This window comes from Octopus sinensis, linkage group LG7, assembly GCF_006345805.1.
Source record: "Octopus sinensis linkage group LG7, ASM634580v1, whole genome shotgun sequence".
NCBI lineage: Eukaryota > Metazoa > Mollusca > Cephalopoda > Octopoda > Octopodidae > Octopus > Octopus sinensis.
The window spans coordinates 17,753,446-17,770,323 of NC_043003.1; the positions used below are offsets into that span (position 1 = coordinate 17,753,446).

At 38.3% G+C, this 16,878-nt stretch overlaps 1 protein-coding gene across 5 annotated transcripts in view; it reads left to right on the forward strand.

The window, feature by feature from the left end:
* Nucleotides 1-10,506: 10,506 nt before the first annotated feature.
* The window catches only part of LOC115214228 (EF-hand calcium-binding domain-containing protein 4A), a 168,207-nt gene continuing 161,835 nt past the window's right edge, over nt 10,507-16,878 (forward strand). For 2 of the 5 annotated variants that reach the window (XM_029783349.2, XM_029783348.2), the window contains exon 1: nt 10,509-10,680. The gene's annotated coding sequence lies outside the window, so the exon portion shown is untranslated. Of the gene's footprint in view, nt 10,681-16,878 lie in introns of all 5 variants that reach the window. The other 3 variants (XM_036504578.1, XM_029783347.2, XM_029783350.2) reach the window with 3 other exon arrangements.

Genomic DNA, 16,878 nt, shown 5'->3' on the forward strand with positions numbered 1-16,878 from the left:
CTCGGGCTTTGAATACTCTGCAAATATTCTTTTAAAAAACTTTTTTTTAAAATTTTTCCAAAATTTAATTGTTTTCCATACTTACAGTTGAAAAAGTCTCAATGACTGAAACCGGTACTGAAATGTCTTTTATAAAATTTTATCAACTAGTGTGTTCCTTTTCAACCTTCTTCTACATATATATATATATATATATATATATATATATATATACATATATATATATATATATATATATATACATGATGAGCTTTTTACAGTTTCTGTCTATTAAACCCCCTCACAAGGCTCTAATCAGTTGAGGTGCTATCCAGTGGGACTGAACCCAAGACCACGTGATTGGGAAGCAAGCTTCTTAACCACATGACCATGCTTTTACCTATAACCATCTCTTTAAGTCACTGCTTCTCAAACAATGCACCTCAGCTGTTTTTTTTTTCAAGGGTTATTTGGTACATTGCTGGTTTTTGCTGGTGGCATGTAAGAAGCACCATCCGAACGTGGCTGATGCCAGCACCGCCTTGACTGACTTCCGTGCTGGTAGCACATAAAAGGCACCAACTGATCGTGGCTTTTGCCAGCCTCCCCTGGCCCCTGTGCTGGTTGCACGTAAAAAGCACCCACTACACTCACGGAGTGGTTGGCATTAGGAAGGGCATCAGGCTGTAGAAACACTGCCAGATCAGACTGGAGCCTGGTGCAGCCTCCTGGCTTCCCAGACCCCGGTCGAACCATCCAACCCATGCTAGCATTGGAAAACGGACGTTAAACGATGATGATGATGATGATGATGAATTTAACCATTTAGAATTTAAACCAGCTATATCTGGCCCAAATGTTCTACCAGTTCTATGTTGAAACTGGCCAGATCTAACCTCTCGTGCCTTACCTATAATGTTATTCTAGAAATCAATAATCACATTATCGTAACCATTGAATTAATGCATGATTAACTCAAAATAATATGAATCAACAAGCATTACATTTGACAGAATAATTTGAATGTTAAAGGGTTATGGCTTTAGGAGATCCATGCAAATGTTTGAACATCTTGAATAAAAATTATTATTAATTTTGTCAAATGGAAATCACCATCACCACCACCACTACCACCACCACCACCATCATCATCATCATCATCATCATCATCATCATCATCATCATCATCATCATCATCATCATCATCATCATCATCATCATCATCATCATCATCATCATCATCATCGTTGTCATCATTGTCGTCATCATCGTTGTCGTGATTGTCATCATCATCATTGTTTAGCGTCTGCTTTCCATGCTGGCATGGGTTGGACAGTTTGACTGGTGCTGGCCAGGCAGATGACTGCACCATACTTCTGTGTCTGTTTTGGCATGGTTTTTTTTTTTTTTTACAGCTGGATGCCCTTCCAAACACCAACCACCCCACAGAATGGGTTGAGTGTTGTCTACCAGTGTTGTATTGGCTGTGCTGCCACATACATCCAGTGCCACCAAATTTCAAGTAGGAATATAACAAAAGATTTCCATTAAGATTTGTGATTAAACTAATGAGTAAGGTCAATATTTATAATGAATTTGCCATTTTCAGTGTATGTGCAACACACACCTAGCACACCTGTAATATATGCCCCTGCTTTTAATTTGGTACGAGTACAGGCAAGATCAGTTTTGGGATAGTTTTTACAGCTGGATGCCTTTCCAAATGCCAACCACTTCACAGTGTGGACTGGATGCTTTTTTACGTGACACCAGAGCTGATTAATAAAACAAGGTGAGCAAAATGTTTCAATATTTTGCCTAAATTTTCAACTTTGAAGTTTTTCAGCTTCTCAAGTTGAGTGCACCAGTAATTTTGCCTTACCATTTGAAGTGCACCAGTAAACTATTTTTGATTTCCAATGTTAACCTTCTATGCATCACAAAATCAAAAGGACTGTAAAACCACTGTTTTAAATACGTGTACATATTGTTGTATCACAGCTGGTTTTTGCTAATGTATAAATTATATCCAACAAATGTAATAAAAATGAATTGATTTAATAAATGCTATGAAATCCTGCATTTTCTATTTATTAGTCACTGTCAACACAGTGCACGTAATCATTTTAGAATGTTCTAGACTAAGTGATAGCTGAGATAGTTTGGTTACAATTTGTCTGGAGTTGTTGTAGGTTTACAGTTGGAGAAACAACGACAAGGGAACTGCTGAACAGGAGATGTAATAACAGAGAAAAGAATGGGTTGTTTTTGTTTAACCAGTTTCAAATGTGGAGGTGGGGACAGTTTGTCCCAGATGATGCTTTGATGGGAACATCACTTTTGGGTTACCATAATAGCCTGTATTGGACTGGGGCCTGTGGAGAGGGAGATGGAAAACTTAAGAGATGCCTTGGGTGGCACACACACTAGCTACAACATTGTTTTTAACCCTAGGCTGATCCTGATTAAACAGACCTATCATCAAAGGATCACACCTGTGACCAGTTGCCCTATTTTAGAGGTAAGGCTAGAGTATGCAATTTGAGGAAAGGCAGGTGCATAGACTGAAACACTTTACTTTTTATCTTTTTGTCAGTATAGAAGGGCAGTGTCTATGAAGGGCTTATGAGACTGATAAGAGCAGGAGAGGAAAGTATCCTCAAACAGGGAGACCTGCCCTAGATGCTAGCACTAAAGGTACTTAAGGACCAGGTGACAGTGTTAAACCAGGTGATGAATTAAATCTGGCACTCCATTGGTTTGGAGGCGCAATGGCCCAGTGGTTAAGGCAGCAGACTTGTGGTCATAGGATCACGGTCTCGATTCCCAGACCGGGCGTTGTGTGTGTTTATTAAGCAAAAACACCTAAAGCTCCATGAAGCTCCGGCAGGGGGTGGTGGCGACCCCTGTTGTACTCTTTTGCCCCAACTTTCTTTCACTCTTTCTTCCTGTTTCTTGAGTAATGCTGCGATGGACTGGCATCTCGTCCAGCTGGGGGAACACATGCGCTACAGAAACTGGGAAACCGGGCCCATGAGCCTGGCTAGGCTTGAAAAGGGCACATAAATAAATAAACTCCATTGGTTATAATGATAAAGGTTCCAGTTGATCCAGTCAATGGAACAGCCTGCAGGTGAAATTAATGTGTATGTGGCTGAGCACTCCACAGACACGTGTACCCCTAACGTAGTTCTCAGGGTGACTCAGGGTGACACAGAATGTAACAAAGCCAACCCTTAGAAATACAGGTGCAACTCATTTTTGCCAGCTGAAGAGACTAGAGCAACATGAAATAAAGTGTCTTGCTCAAGGATATAACAAGTCATAGGGAATTGAACTCATGACCTTACAATCATGTGTCTGAAAGAAAGAAATTGGACAGTCATGGCTGGATCGCCTGGGATCAAAGGAGTCTAAATAAGTAGGACTGACTCTAGGTTAAACAACACTGACACAACACTGATAAAAATATTTAGAAATCTGCTTTGTATTGTGTGTCTGACCCAAAATTGTTATAAATATGGCCTTAGTTAATAATAGCTTCGTTTTGTTTCAGTAAATAGCTTTTAGTTTGCTTTTATAGAAAAAAAAAAAAGAAATAACAAACAAACAAGAAACAAATAAAGTGTTTTGTGTATTATTTGCTAACCTCACTAATAAACTGTGCTGCCATTAATCGTGACAAGGAGTTGATGTGAGTTGACATGTTTCTTTGTATTATACAATAAAATGGGGAATGTGAAGAGTTGTTAAAGAAAATCAAACAGTAACACGGATCCTCTTTAATTATCCTTTTTTTTCTGTTAATATTGAATTATAAAACTCAGTAAGGGTTTTGACAGGCTTTTTTTAATCTTTAACTTGTTTCAGTTATTGGACTGTAGCCATGCTGGGGCAACACCTTGAATGGTTTTGTTCCATGGTTCCCAACCTATTTCTTTACTACCCACAAGGGGTTAAACACAGAGAGGACAAACAAGGACAGGCAAATGAATTAAGTCGATTATATCGACCCCAGTGTGTAACTGGTACTTATTTAATCGACCCCGAAAAGATGAAAGGCAAAGTCGACCTCGGCGGAATTTGAACTCAGAACGTAGCGGCAGACAAAATACCACTAAGCATTTCGCCCGGCGTGCTAACGTTTCTGCCAGCTCACCGCCATTTATTGCTGGTAAACCTCTTTGTTTCCTATTTTACTGTACTGGACCCCCTTAGCCATTTGAGGTTTTAAAAAATCCCATTTATATTTTTATGATTCAATAAATAATGGTCGGATCGTCCAGCCCATGCTAGCATGGAGGGCAGACGTTAAATGATGATGATAATGACGATGATATATATATATATACACACTGTGCTTGAGGAGACCTATTAAGTCAAGTACATCAACATCAAAAATCAAATGGAAACTGTAGTTGTGATACCTGTGCCGGTGGCACGTAAAATGCACCATCCGAATGTGGCCAATGCCAGCACAGCCTTGACTGGATTCTGTGCCGGTGGCACGTAAAAAGCACCAAACGATCATGGCCGTTGCCAGCCTTGCCTGGCACCTGTGCCGGTGGCATGTAAAAAGCACCCACTACACTCACGGAGTGGTTGGTGTTAGGAAGGGCATCCAGCTGTAGAAACTCTGCCAGGTCAGACTGGAGCCTGGTGCAGCCTCCTGGCTTCCCAGACCCCGGTCGAACCGTCCAACCCATGCTAGCATGGAAAACGGATGTTAAACGATGATGATGAATGTTATTAGGGGATTGTATTAAAATATGTATGTGTATAAATTAACACTTCCTTCTCGAAGCCTAGATTCGGTTTCGGATCTAGACTTGGAGAAGGAAGTGTTAATTTTTACATATGTATGTATGTGTGTGTGTGGGGGGGGGGGCGTATGTATGTATGTGTATATGCACATATATGTAAGCATATGGATATGAAAGTAAACAGATCAACATACAGACGGATACCCATGGCTTTTTGCAGTGCATTCTCCCCTATTTGTCTGGAAACTGTTCCCTCTCTTGGTTCAATGCTGGAGGGGGCATGATGTAGCACCAAATATGATGCAGCACACCACAAAGATGTGAAGGCATCATACACTGTTGTGTATGAAAAACCTTGTTTTCATTATTGTCCTGATGAAGACCACAGTGTAGTGGGTAAAGTGCTGACATATAAAAACATGTTGCTTTTGATTTCAATATTTTTCTAGATATTTTTATATTTCTCTCTGACTCAGCTATTTTATAATATATATATTTATTCTTTTATTCTTTTACTTGTTTCAGTCATTTGACTGTGACCATGCTGGAGCACTGCCTTTAGTCAAGCCAATCGACCCCAGGATTTATTCTTTGTAAGCCTGATACTTATTCTATCGGTCTCTTCTGCTGAACCACTAAGTTACGGGAACGTACACACACCAGCATCGGTTGTCAAGCCGATATAATAAACCTTTAAAATTGTTAGTATCCTACGCATCATTAATTCTATGTCACATAGTTTTCTGAGTACATTAAAATCATTTTCCTACTCAACATAGTCACAGGCATTATATATCATACATTGTTTCTTAATCCACAAAGCATGTACACACACACACACACACATATGTGTGTGGATGTGTAGATGTGTGTATGCATGTACACTCTATGTATTGATGTACTGAGTGCCATTATTATTTCTTAATCCACATATTATTGCTGCCACTTAGACAACGTCGTCTGAAGTCTACATCAGTTAATCCATTTAATACAACCTACTTATATCATTTCATTAGCTGTCATATCTACCCCAGGAAAGGAGGTTTTCTGCCCCCAGGGGTCCCATTACTCATTATGTGAAAAATTTTAAGAACCTAAAACCATCTCTGGTTCTCCCAGTTTGGAGAAAATCAATTATGAACTTCAGAAGTGCAGGAGGTTTACACGCACGCACGAACACACACACGCACGCACGCACGCACGCACACACACACACACACATATGTGTGTGGATGTGTAGATGTGTGTATGCATGTACACTCTATGTATTGATGTACTGAGTGCCATTATTATTTCTTAATCCACATATTATTGCTGCCACTTAGACAACGTCGTCTGAAGTCTACATCAGTTAATCCATTTAATACAACCTACTTATATCATTTCATTAGCTGTCATATCTACCCCAGGAAAGGAGGTTTTCTGCCCCCAGGGGTCCCATTACTCATTATGTGAAAAATTTTAAGAACCTAAAACCATCTCTGGTTCTCCCAGTTTGGAGAAAATCAATTATGAACTTCAGAAGTGCAGGAGGTTTACACGCACGCACGAACACACACACGCACGCACGCACGCACGCACACACACACACACACACACACACACATTAAATCACTAGTGTTAAAGTCTGCTCATAAATGGATCAATGGTTTCACATCCACAACACCCACAGCTCCATACAAAAACAAATTTAACTCCATACAAAAGCAAATTTAACAAAAATATATACAGAAAACAGATTCCATGACATACCAGGAGGGAAAACTAGAAGTAATTGATAGCTTCCATTACCTAGGTAACCAAGTCAGTAGCAAGTGTGAATACTTTGAGATTGTAGCTGCTAGAATAAGAATAGCCTGGGCAAAGTTCAGAGAGCTCATACCTCTGCTGGTAACAAAGGACTTCTCAATCAGAGTGAAAGGTAGACTGTATGATGCATGTGTGCGAACAGCCATGCTACATGGCCGGGAAACATGGGCCATGACTGCTGAGGACATGTGTAAGCTTGCAAGAAATGAAGCTAGTATGATCCGCTGGATGTGTAATATCAGTGTAAGTGCCCTGAGAGAAAAGTTGGACATAAGAAACCTCAGATGTGGTGTGCAAGAAAGATGAATGTGCTGCTATGGTGATGCATTGCATATAGATGAGGACAGCTGTGTGAAGAAGTGTCACACCCTAACAGTGGAGGGAACCTGTGGAAAAAGTAGATCCGGGAAGACATGAGATGAAGTGGTGAAGCATGACCTTCAGACATTGGGCCTCACAGAAGCAATGATAAGTGACCGAGACCTTTGGAGATATGCTGTGCTTGAGAAGACCCAGCAAGCCAAATGAGATCATAGCCATGGTCAATGCCAGTGTCACCTGACTGGATCCCATGCTGGTGGCACATAAAAAGCACCCACTACACTCTCAGAAATCTTGCCAGATCAGATTGGAGCCTGGTGCAGCCTCCTGGCTTGCCAATCCTCAGTGAAACTGTCCAACCCATACCAACATGGAAAGCGGATGTTAAACGATGATGATGATTATATATATATATATATATGTATATATTTGAAGGCGCATGGCTCAGTGGTAAGAGCGTCGAGCTTACGATCATGAGTTTGTGAGCTCGAATCCTAGACCGGGTTGCGTGTTGTGTTCTTGAGCAAGACACTTTATTTCACATTGCTCCAGTTCACTCAGCTGTAGAAATGAGTTGTGACATCACTGGTGCCAAGCTGTATCGGCCACTTTGCCTTTCCCTTGGATAACACTGGTGGTGTGGAGAGGGGAGGCCTGTATGCATGGGCGACTGCTGGTCTTCCATAAAACAACCTTGCCTGGACTTGTGCCTGGGAGGGTAACTTTCTAGGTGCAATCCCATTGTCTGTGTTGTGACCAAAGGGGATCTCAGAATATATATATTTATATATTGTTATCATCATCATCATCCTTTAACATCCATTTTCCATGCTGGCATGAGTTGGATGGTTTGACCAGAGCTGGCAAGCTGGGGAGCAGCACCAGGCTCCAGTCTGATTTGGCAGGGTTTCTACAGCTGGATGGCCTTCCTAATATCAACAACTTTACCGACTGTACTGAGTGCTTTGAATGTGGCACCAGCATGAGGGTCTTTACATGGTAACAGCATGGGTGCTTATTACACGGCACTGACACAGTGCTCTTGCAGGCCAATCTTTTTCATCATGGGGAACAGCATTAGCACTTCTGCTGTGGAGGACAAGTCTTCTTGAGTACAGCAAATTGCCAGACATCTGTTCCTTTGTTATCTCCTCCATAGGGTTCAGGGTAATGAGGTCGTCTTGAGTACTTCGTTCCATGTTTTCTTGGGTTTTCCTCTTACACAACTTCCATCTGCCTTGCATGATCAGCACTTCTTTATGGAGCAGTCAACATGTATTTTCCTTTCTTGAACCCTCAGCCTCATAAGACCAGTTACCTAGTTTCCATGGCTTATAAGTGTCTGAAATCACATCATTCCTTCAGAAAGAATACCAGTCTATTGCAAGGATCAAAGCCAGCATTTCTGATGGGAAGGAACAAGTTAATTATGTTGCCCCAATATTTGGCAGGTGTTTTATTTTATTGACCCGTAACAGATGGAAAGTGAAGTTAAATTCAGTGGAATTTGAACTCAGAAGGTAAAGTACCAGAAGAAACACCACTGAGTATTTTGTCCACTGTGTTACCAATTCAACCTGCTCAGTGCCTTAAATACCTATATCAATCAATTTTTACAAATGAATCCCTTTGAATCCTATTTTATTCAGGTGGACCCTCATAGCCATTCGATGTTTAAAAAAATCCTATTCTTTTATTCTTTTACTTGTTTCAGTCATTTGAGTGTGGCCATGCTGGAGTACCACTTTTAGTTGAATAAATCGAACCCAGGACTTATTCTTTGTAAGCCTAGTACTTATTCTATCAGACTCTTTTGCTGAACCACTAAGTTATGAGGACGTAAACACACCAGCATCAGTTGCCAAGCGATGGTTGGGGGACGAACAAACACAAACACACACACATATGTATATATATATATATATATATATACACGACAGGCTTCTTTCAGTTTCCATCTACCAAGTCCACTCACAAGGTTTTGGTTGGCCCGAGGCTATAGTAGAAGACACTTGCCCAAGGTGCCACGCAGTGGGACTGAACCCGGAACCATGTGGCTGGTAAACAAGCTACTTACCACACAGCCACTCCTATAATTATATTTTAGGAAGTGTATAAAAAAAAATCAAAATATTTTGTGTATGGTAGAAGTATAACAAATTTATTGCACATAAATTTTAACTACAAAATCTTATGTGGACCCCCCCTCCTCTTGAATGCCATATGGATCATATGGCTGTGGTGGAGTATAATCATAGAAGCATTCTGTATTCTAAATCCACACACACACACACTGTAAAGTGGTTGGCATTAGAAACCGTAGAAGCCAAATCAAATCAAACTAGAATCTAGTGCCGTTATCCAGCTTGTCAGCTCTGGTCAAACTTGCTTACCCATACCACCATGGAAAACAAACATTAAAGAATGATGACGATGATGATGATGGCAGGGTTTTGCGTACATAATACAATAATTTAGAAACCTTTAATCAAGTAAGATTACCCATATTATTAGTGAACAAAAATTCCCTCTAGGAGCGAATAAAACCTAAAAAGAGATCAAGGGAAATAACTCCAATAAAATCACGTTGGGGAGATCTGCTCCAATTACTGTATTTTTTTTTTTTTTCAGCTAGCTCAATTAACTACATTTGTTATTTCAGATTTAAACACTCCTAGAGTGAATTTTTATACACTAACTACACGGATAATCTTAATAAAATCAAAGTTTTTTCAAAATTCACTGTGTTATGTATATGTGAGACTCTACAGCAGCTGTAATATCTTTTAACTATAGGCATACGGCCTGAAAGTTGGTGGAAGGAGACGAGTCGATTATATCGATCCCAGTTTTTAATTTGCACTTTTTTTTTGTCGATCCTGAATGGATGAAAGGCAAAGTCGACCACGGCGGAATTTGAACTGAGATCGTATGGAACCAGAAGAAATGCCCTTCGGCGTTTTGTCCAACGCGTTAACGTGTCTACCAGCTCGCCGCCTTTACCGTCGTTGTAACTTGAAGCCTGTCTGGGAGTAAAACAAACTTGTTTAGACTTCCTGATTGTAAATTATAGTGTCTAGTATATTGTCAGCTTTAGACGGGTTTCTTAGTCGAAATAAATAAATGAGGAAATAAGAGAAAATCCCATTTCATTTTTCTAATGTCACGTCGAAAATTATTTTCATAGTAGGTCAGGAGAGAGACGAAATATATAAAAGAATATATAGATATATCAATCGATCGCAAATATAGCTTAAACGGAATGTATAGTTAGTTTGTTTTATTTACAACTATCAGAATTTGGACCAAGCGTTAAACCGTAGAGAGAAAAACATAACAAACTAAAATATATGGATTTTTTTAAAAGTAAAATATATTACGCAAATAGATGTGTTAAAATATATCGATATGGCATAATCAATTAGATTGTTTATATAATATGCTCTATTGGAAATCAGTCTTTGACAAAATAAATGATTAAGTAGTATATTATTCGACTTAGCAATTAAATGTCTTTCTATTACGTAAAGTAAAATTAATTTTGGTTGAGTTGTATATGTTTTGGAAAAGTTTGAAAACTTTTTAATAGTTTGTTTCTGTGTCCCAAGTGCGACCTCCTCTTTCGTCTGCACCCACCCGGGACGTTGACGTACTGAGGCGACATCTCGCGGCTAAGTCACAGCTGTCAACAAGTTGTTTAGTTTCAACAGTGAATGTTGCCAGGTTTTACTCGAAATTCCTTGTCACCGAATTATTGTTATACTTTTTTTTCCAAGTCCAGGGACATTTAAAATATATATATATCCAAGTAAGTTAATACTTTTCAACATATCCCCTTTTTTTTAAAACTTTCACTTATCCTTTTGTTTTCAGTTATCAGCTCCCTACTCTTAGAAAAAATACACAGGAAAGTTTTTTTTAAAAATCAAAACAAATCCGATTGAGAAAAAAGAAAACTTTCGGGTGTTTTCAGTCGTTTATGAATCGGGCGTCGAAAGTAGAAAAAAAGTTTTGCTATCAAGTCAACTACGTTTGTAGTCCTTTCTTCTCTCATTCTTCTTATTACTTGCTGGAGGCATTTTCTTTGTTGCTCCAGTGACAACAATTATGACCTCAAAAGTCAGGAGCCACTAACTTCTGTCACTTTACCCCTTCAGGCTAAAATGACGCCCGCTTGGCAATTTCATTTGTCATTTTCTCTTCATATATGGAAAGGAACAAAAAGTTTTTTTAAAAGCGTAAAAAACAATAACACGTATATTTAACTTGCATTATTTTTATAACTCAACTTTACTTTTCATATCCTCCGGCCGGGTCAATAAAACAAAAGCACTTGTCAAGTACTGGGGGCAGTTTGACCGAAGTAACCCTTACCCTAAAATTTCTCGTTTCCTTCCTGTTAAGAATAGCTATTTCAAAGCTCAATCTTACACCCAGATCTTTTATCGCAAGTTATTTGTTTAAGCAATCGATAATAACATTTTAAAGAAACCACTCATTTACTTAATCAGTATTAGAAATTTCAATTAAACGAGTTATTTATGAAATCAATTGTATTATCTCAAGTGAATTATTTATTTCGTAATGAAATTTCAATCCATTTAATGTTTTATCAGATCTCTCTTTCATTCTCTTTCTGTTTAAATTTCTCTCTTTTCATATCCTCCCATTTCTATTAATCACTCTACTTTTCCACTTTCACACTTTATTCGTGTGTGTGTGACTAATTATGCCATTTATCCTTCTCTCTCTCTCTCACACACACACAAATATTATTGTGTATTACTCTATATCTTGTCATAAATATTGTGACAAGCTTGCGTCATTGGAAGTTGTCTACTTATCAAAATATTTATGGGTTGTTAACTACTACCAACAAATTATAGATGAAATAATTGGGGTTCGGTCGATAAAGTACCAGAACTGGGATCGACGTAATCGACTGGTCCCTTCTCTCAAATTCCAGATCTGTATCTATAATGGAAAGAATTATTGTAATTCTATTCATATTTAGGATGCATTATGAGGTTATAAACCAACCCTAATTCTTGACTTGTCTTTAACGACACTGAAAAGACAAAGTTGACACCGGTAGGTTTTGAACTCAGGAAAATACTGGATTTCTATCGTCCGATTCCTAAACAATTCCACCAATCCACCGTTATTAAACCAGAGTTGTAATTTTCGCTTATTATTCCAACATATTTTTAATTAGGCTCTGTTTGAGTTCACACGAACAAAACTGTATTAACACTTTTTTTTTTTAATAAGGGAAAATAGATATAGTGTGTGTAATCATTTTGGATTTTAAAAAGTTGAAAAACTTCATGTGGCTGGAAGAAATTTAGAGATTTATTTTGCATGTTTTGGCTTCCACAACCGACCACTCTATGTCTCCCACAAGACTTGTGGCCATCCGAGTCTTGCATTGCATTGGGATGGAAAATGCGAAGCTAATCACAATGCGCATACTCATATTCTTTTCTACTCGAGGCACAAAACCCAAAATTTATGGGGAGGGAGGGGGCCAGTCGATTAGATCGACCCAGTATGCTACTGGTACTTAATTTGTCGATCTTGAAAGGACAAAAGGCAAAGTCGACCTCGGCGGAATTTGAACTCAGAAAGGTAAAGACAGACGAAATACTGCTAAGCATTTCGCCTGGCGTGCTAACGTTTCTGTCTGCTTACCACCTTGCATATTCATAATATTGAGTCAATGCGGGATTAGCAATTGAACCCTTTTAAGATATTATCAGTAGCGAATGCAGGGGTGTTGCTTTAGTTGCCCGGGCAACACCCTTTCTAGCCGAACCGACACCAAAAAAATCGGGACCAAAGTTTTCGGACAACAGTCGAGGAAATGAGTCAACTATTACTAGTATAGGAGTTGCCGGACCTACTGGGTGTTGCCCGACCTGCCCGCTAGAGTGCAACACCCCCAAAAAACTTTTGTGCACCATCCCGCAAAAAATTCCTGGATCTTCCACTGATTATCAAATACATGATTGTGTTTTCCAATAACATTTCTAGTTTATCTTTAATAAATAAGTCAACGGACAAGCATCGATCTGCTAGAAATAGCCACCAAATGCCCTTCGACGGAGAACATTAGTTAATATAGTCCTAAAATACTCCTTTGGCTGGAAATGAAAGGGGATTGTAAATTTGGCATGCCTATGATCATAGAGATGTTCAGTTAGGTCTGACCTGGTGTTAAACAGAAACTTTTGTATATCTACTTTTCATTGATTTATTACTTATTACTCAAAATAGTTTTAAATACATACCATAGTTAATACTTAATTCTTTTTTTTTTCTAATTTTATTTGAGAAAAAATCGATTGTTCAAATAAACCGAGCAAAACTATTGTACCACCCGAATTAACACCTACAAACTCAAATATTTTCTCAATCGAAACCTATTTGTTGTACTTTACTTATTCTAATTAAAAATACATGTTGCCCGTGGGACCTCCGAGAGAAATTTTACAAGGTGGTGGGGGCTGTGCTCTTCGGAAGTCTGAGAACGTAGGATCCAAAATCGGCGTGAAATCCGTCCAATGAGGGAGTCATAAAGATAGTGACATGACATGACATTTTAAATTTGCACACCCATCCTGTTATTCTTGTAGAAGGAGTGGCTGTGTGGTAAGTAGCTTGCTTACCAACCACATGGTCCCGGGTTCAGTCCCACTGCGTGGCACTTTGGGCAAGTGTCTTCTATAGCCTCGGGTCGACCAAAGCCTTGTGAGTGGATTTGGTAGACGGAAACTGAAAGATGCCCGTCTATATATGTATATATGTGTTTGTGTGTCTGTGTATGTCCCCACCTCCAACATCGCTTGACAACCGATGCTGGTGTGTTTACGTCCCCGTAACTTAGCTGTTCGGCAAGAGAGACCGATAGAATAAGTCCTGGGGTCGATTTGCTCGACTAAAGGCAGTGCTCCAGCATGGGCGCAGTTAAATGACTGAAAGAAGTAAAATAGTATATTACTTAAATGCATGGCTGGTAGATTGGGAGAATCGTTTGAGGGTCGGGAGAAGTTTTCGGAGGTATTTCTCGGACTCGTATCCTGTCGAGGTCAACTTTACCTTGCATTCTCTTGGGGTCAATTTAATTAACAATATATTATTTTACTTCATTATCATTATCATTATTTTGCGAATTCAAGTGGCAATCTGGCAGAATCGTTAGCACACTGGACTTGAGGCTTAGCGGCATTTCATCCGTCTTTACGTTTAAATTCCGACGAGGTCGACTTAGCAATTCATCCTCTCGAGATCGATGAAATAAGTACCAGTTAGGCACTGAGGGTCGATGTAATCACTAGCCTCCTCCCTCAAAATTTCGGGCCTTGTACCTATAATAGAAAGGATTATTATTTTGCGATTTAAACACCGAAGACCCTTTCCAGGAAAATCCTGGCTATTTTGATCTTAATGTGCCGACCTTTCTCTTTCCGTCGATGAAACGAAAATTAATGAACGAATATAATAAAAGTACCTAAATTATAGTTTTATGAAAGTTTGTTTGTATGCGGAGCTTTTGGTTTATTGAACATAATTTAGACAATTCCGGATGTATGATGTGACTTAAATTTAAATCTAATCGAACGTAAGTTAGGTATAAATTTCAATCAAGTGTCTCGGAAGAGTGTTGATAAATACGTTAAACCTGTTTTAAGTGAGGCGTTGTCATACTTAAATGTACATATTATTATATCTCATTATTTATTTTTACTCGTTTCAATCATTAGTCTACAGCAAGGCCCTAAAACTTAATAGATTTTGGTGGCCCCATATATATATGTTATTCAAAATTTTAACAATAATAAACCATAAAATGAATTTTTGCTTCTCAAGACGAAACAAAACTAACATTAAGATAGAAAATAGTTATTTTGTATACTTCCACTTTATTTACATTTGAAAAGTTTTCAACATCTTTTTAATTGTAAAATCTTTGATCAGAGCCTCACTGTGATACCATGGACACTTCAAAATTACATTTTCGATCATATAAACCACTTCGAATATTATTTGAACAAATTTAAAGTGATTTCTTTTGTGTCGTAAACCATTTACCATTTCTGTGATTACCCCCACCACACACACACATTTCTCTTGATGTCCTGAGCACGTGCTTATTTTGCTTAATTATTAATCTAGCGCTGGTCTGCAGCCAGGTTGAAAGTACACTTGTTCATTTTACTGAAAAGATAGGCAGGTCCCAGTAATAAAAAGCTAAAAATATACCCAAAAGCTGCTTATTTGATAACCTTTGTAAGATGATGCAATGAAGAGGTAACTGTGGGGGGTTGTCTTTAACTTTTGAGGAAGGGGAACAACAGATATTCACCGGCCCCTCATTGGTTCTCTGGGCTCCAGACCTATGTACTTAGTGAACTAACTTCTTATTGGTCCCTAGTCGCAGTTAGTATACATAGACGAAGCATTCATTTTTAGATTGTCAACACAAAATAGATTTTATTTTGAAAGATCATACTATTTTCATGTAAATAGCGTATGCTTTTGTTGTTTTTTTTTTCTCTAAGTATTGAAAATTGTGGACTGAATCGACCTGTCTCATCAAGATCTGCTTACCCCTCCTCAAAACGATTAGTTTATGTATGACTGGACTCATATTTACTCTTGTTAAGGCAAGGAATTTGATACAAAACATCCGGGTCAGAATCGTGGGTAACATGATAGTTGTGTGTATATATATGTATATATATATATATTATATACATATATATATATATATATATATGTTTCTTTATTAGTCACACAGACGGGACGTGTTTAGCCCCTTGTGGGTAGTAAAGAAATAGATTACAAAGTAGAGCTTTTCTTTTTAGGGAGAAAAAAAAAGAAAAAAAGTGGGGTAGGTTTTCGATCAAAAGGGATCGTAAAAGGGAAAGAAAAAAAGAAAAAGAAAAAACAATCAATAAAAAAAAGAGAATAAAATATATTATCGATTTGGTATAACTATAGACGTGTGTCACTCACCATCGTCTTCGTTTCTTTATAACTTTTTTTTGAAAAATGCATATTTGTTTTGAGGAAATTTTCTAGAGATACATTTTGTATGGTGTAAATTAGAGATTATATCGGAATTTGTTGTGAAAAATATTTTTTCCGGAAGAGTGGAGAGGAGTTTTCGATAATTTATATACTTCAATTTGTTCCTCATACCTTTTTAAAAAAATGGATGTTTTTTTAATAAATTTTCTACAAATACATTTCAGATGTACACTATTTACATTTGACGGATATTTGTCCTCATCTTGTTTGTTGTTAACACAACGTTTCGGCTGATGTATCCTCAAGACTTCATCAGGTATCTTGGGGGAAATTTGGAACCTGGGTTCTCACTCCTAAGATATTTTTCGTTGTTGTTGTTATTCAGGTCACTGCTTGGAATCGAACTCGGAATCTTGTAGCTAGTAGCCCGCGCTCTTAACCACTACGCCATATGTCCGTTTGCTATTTATTTATTCACAACCACAAAGTATAATTACTCCCAAAACTGCTGTCTGGCTGTCAATCTTGAATTCATTATATGGGTTGTACACCAACAAGTGTTTACATTTTAATAAGTACCTCATTTACAGTGCAGTCTTAAATATAATGCCACCTCACTTTAAGAACCTTAACCACTATGCCATATGCCCGCGGATATATGGCGTAGTGGGCTACTAACCCTAAGATTCCGAGTTCGTAGTGACCCGAATAATAATAACAATGGTACTACATAAGAAGAGTGGTCCCGGTGCGCGTACTCGCGCCTAGTCGATCCCACAACGACTACCTAGTAAAGTAAATAAAACACAAAATAAATAATTTTTTTCACAAAGTAAATAATTCTTTTAAAACAAAGTAAATAAAACACAAAAACACGATCGACTGGTCACGACTATCTAGCGCGGATGCGCGAGTACGCGAGTGCGCGCACCGGGACCACTCTTCTTAAGTAGTACCAATAATAATAATAATA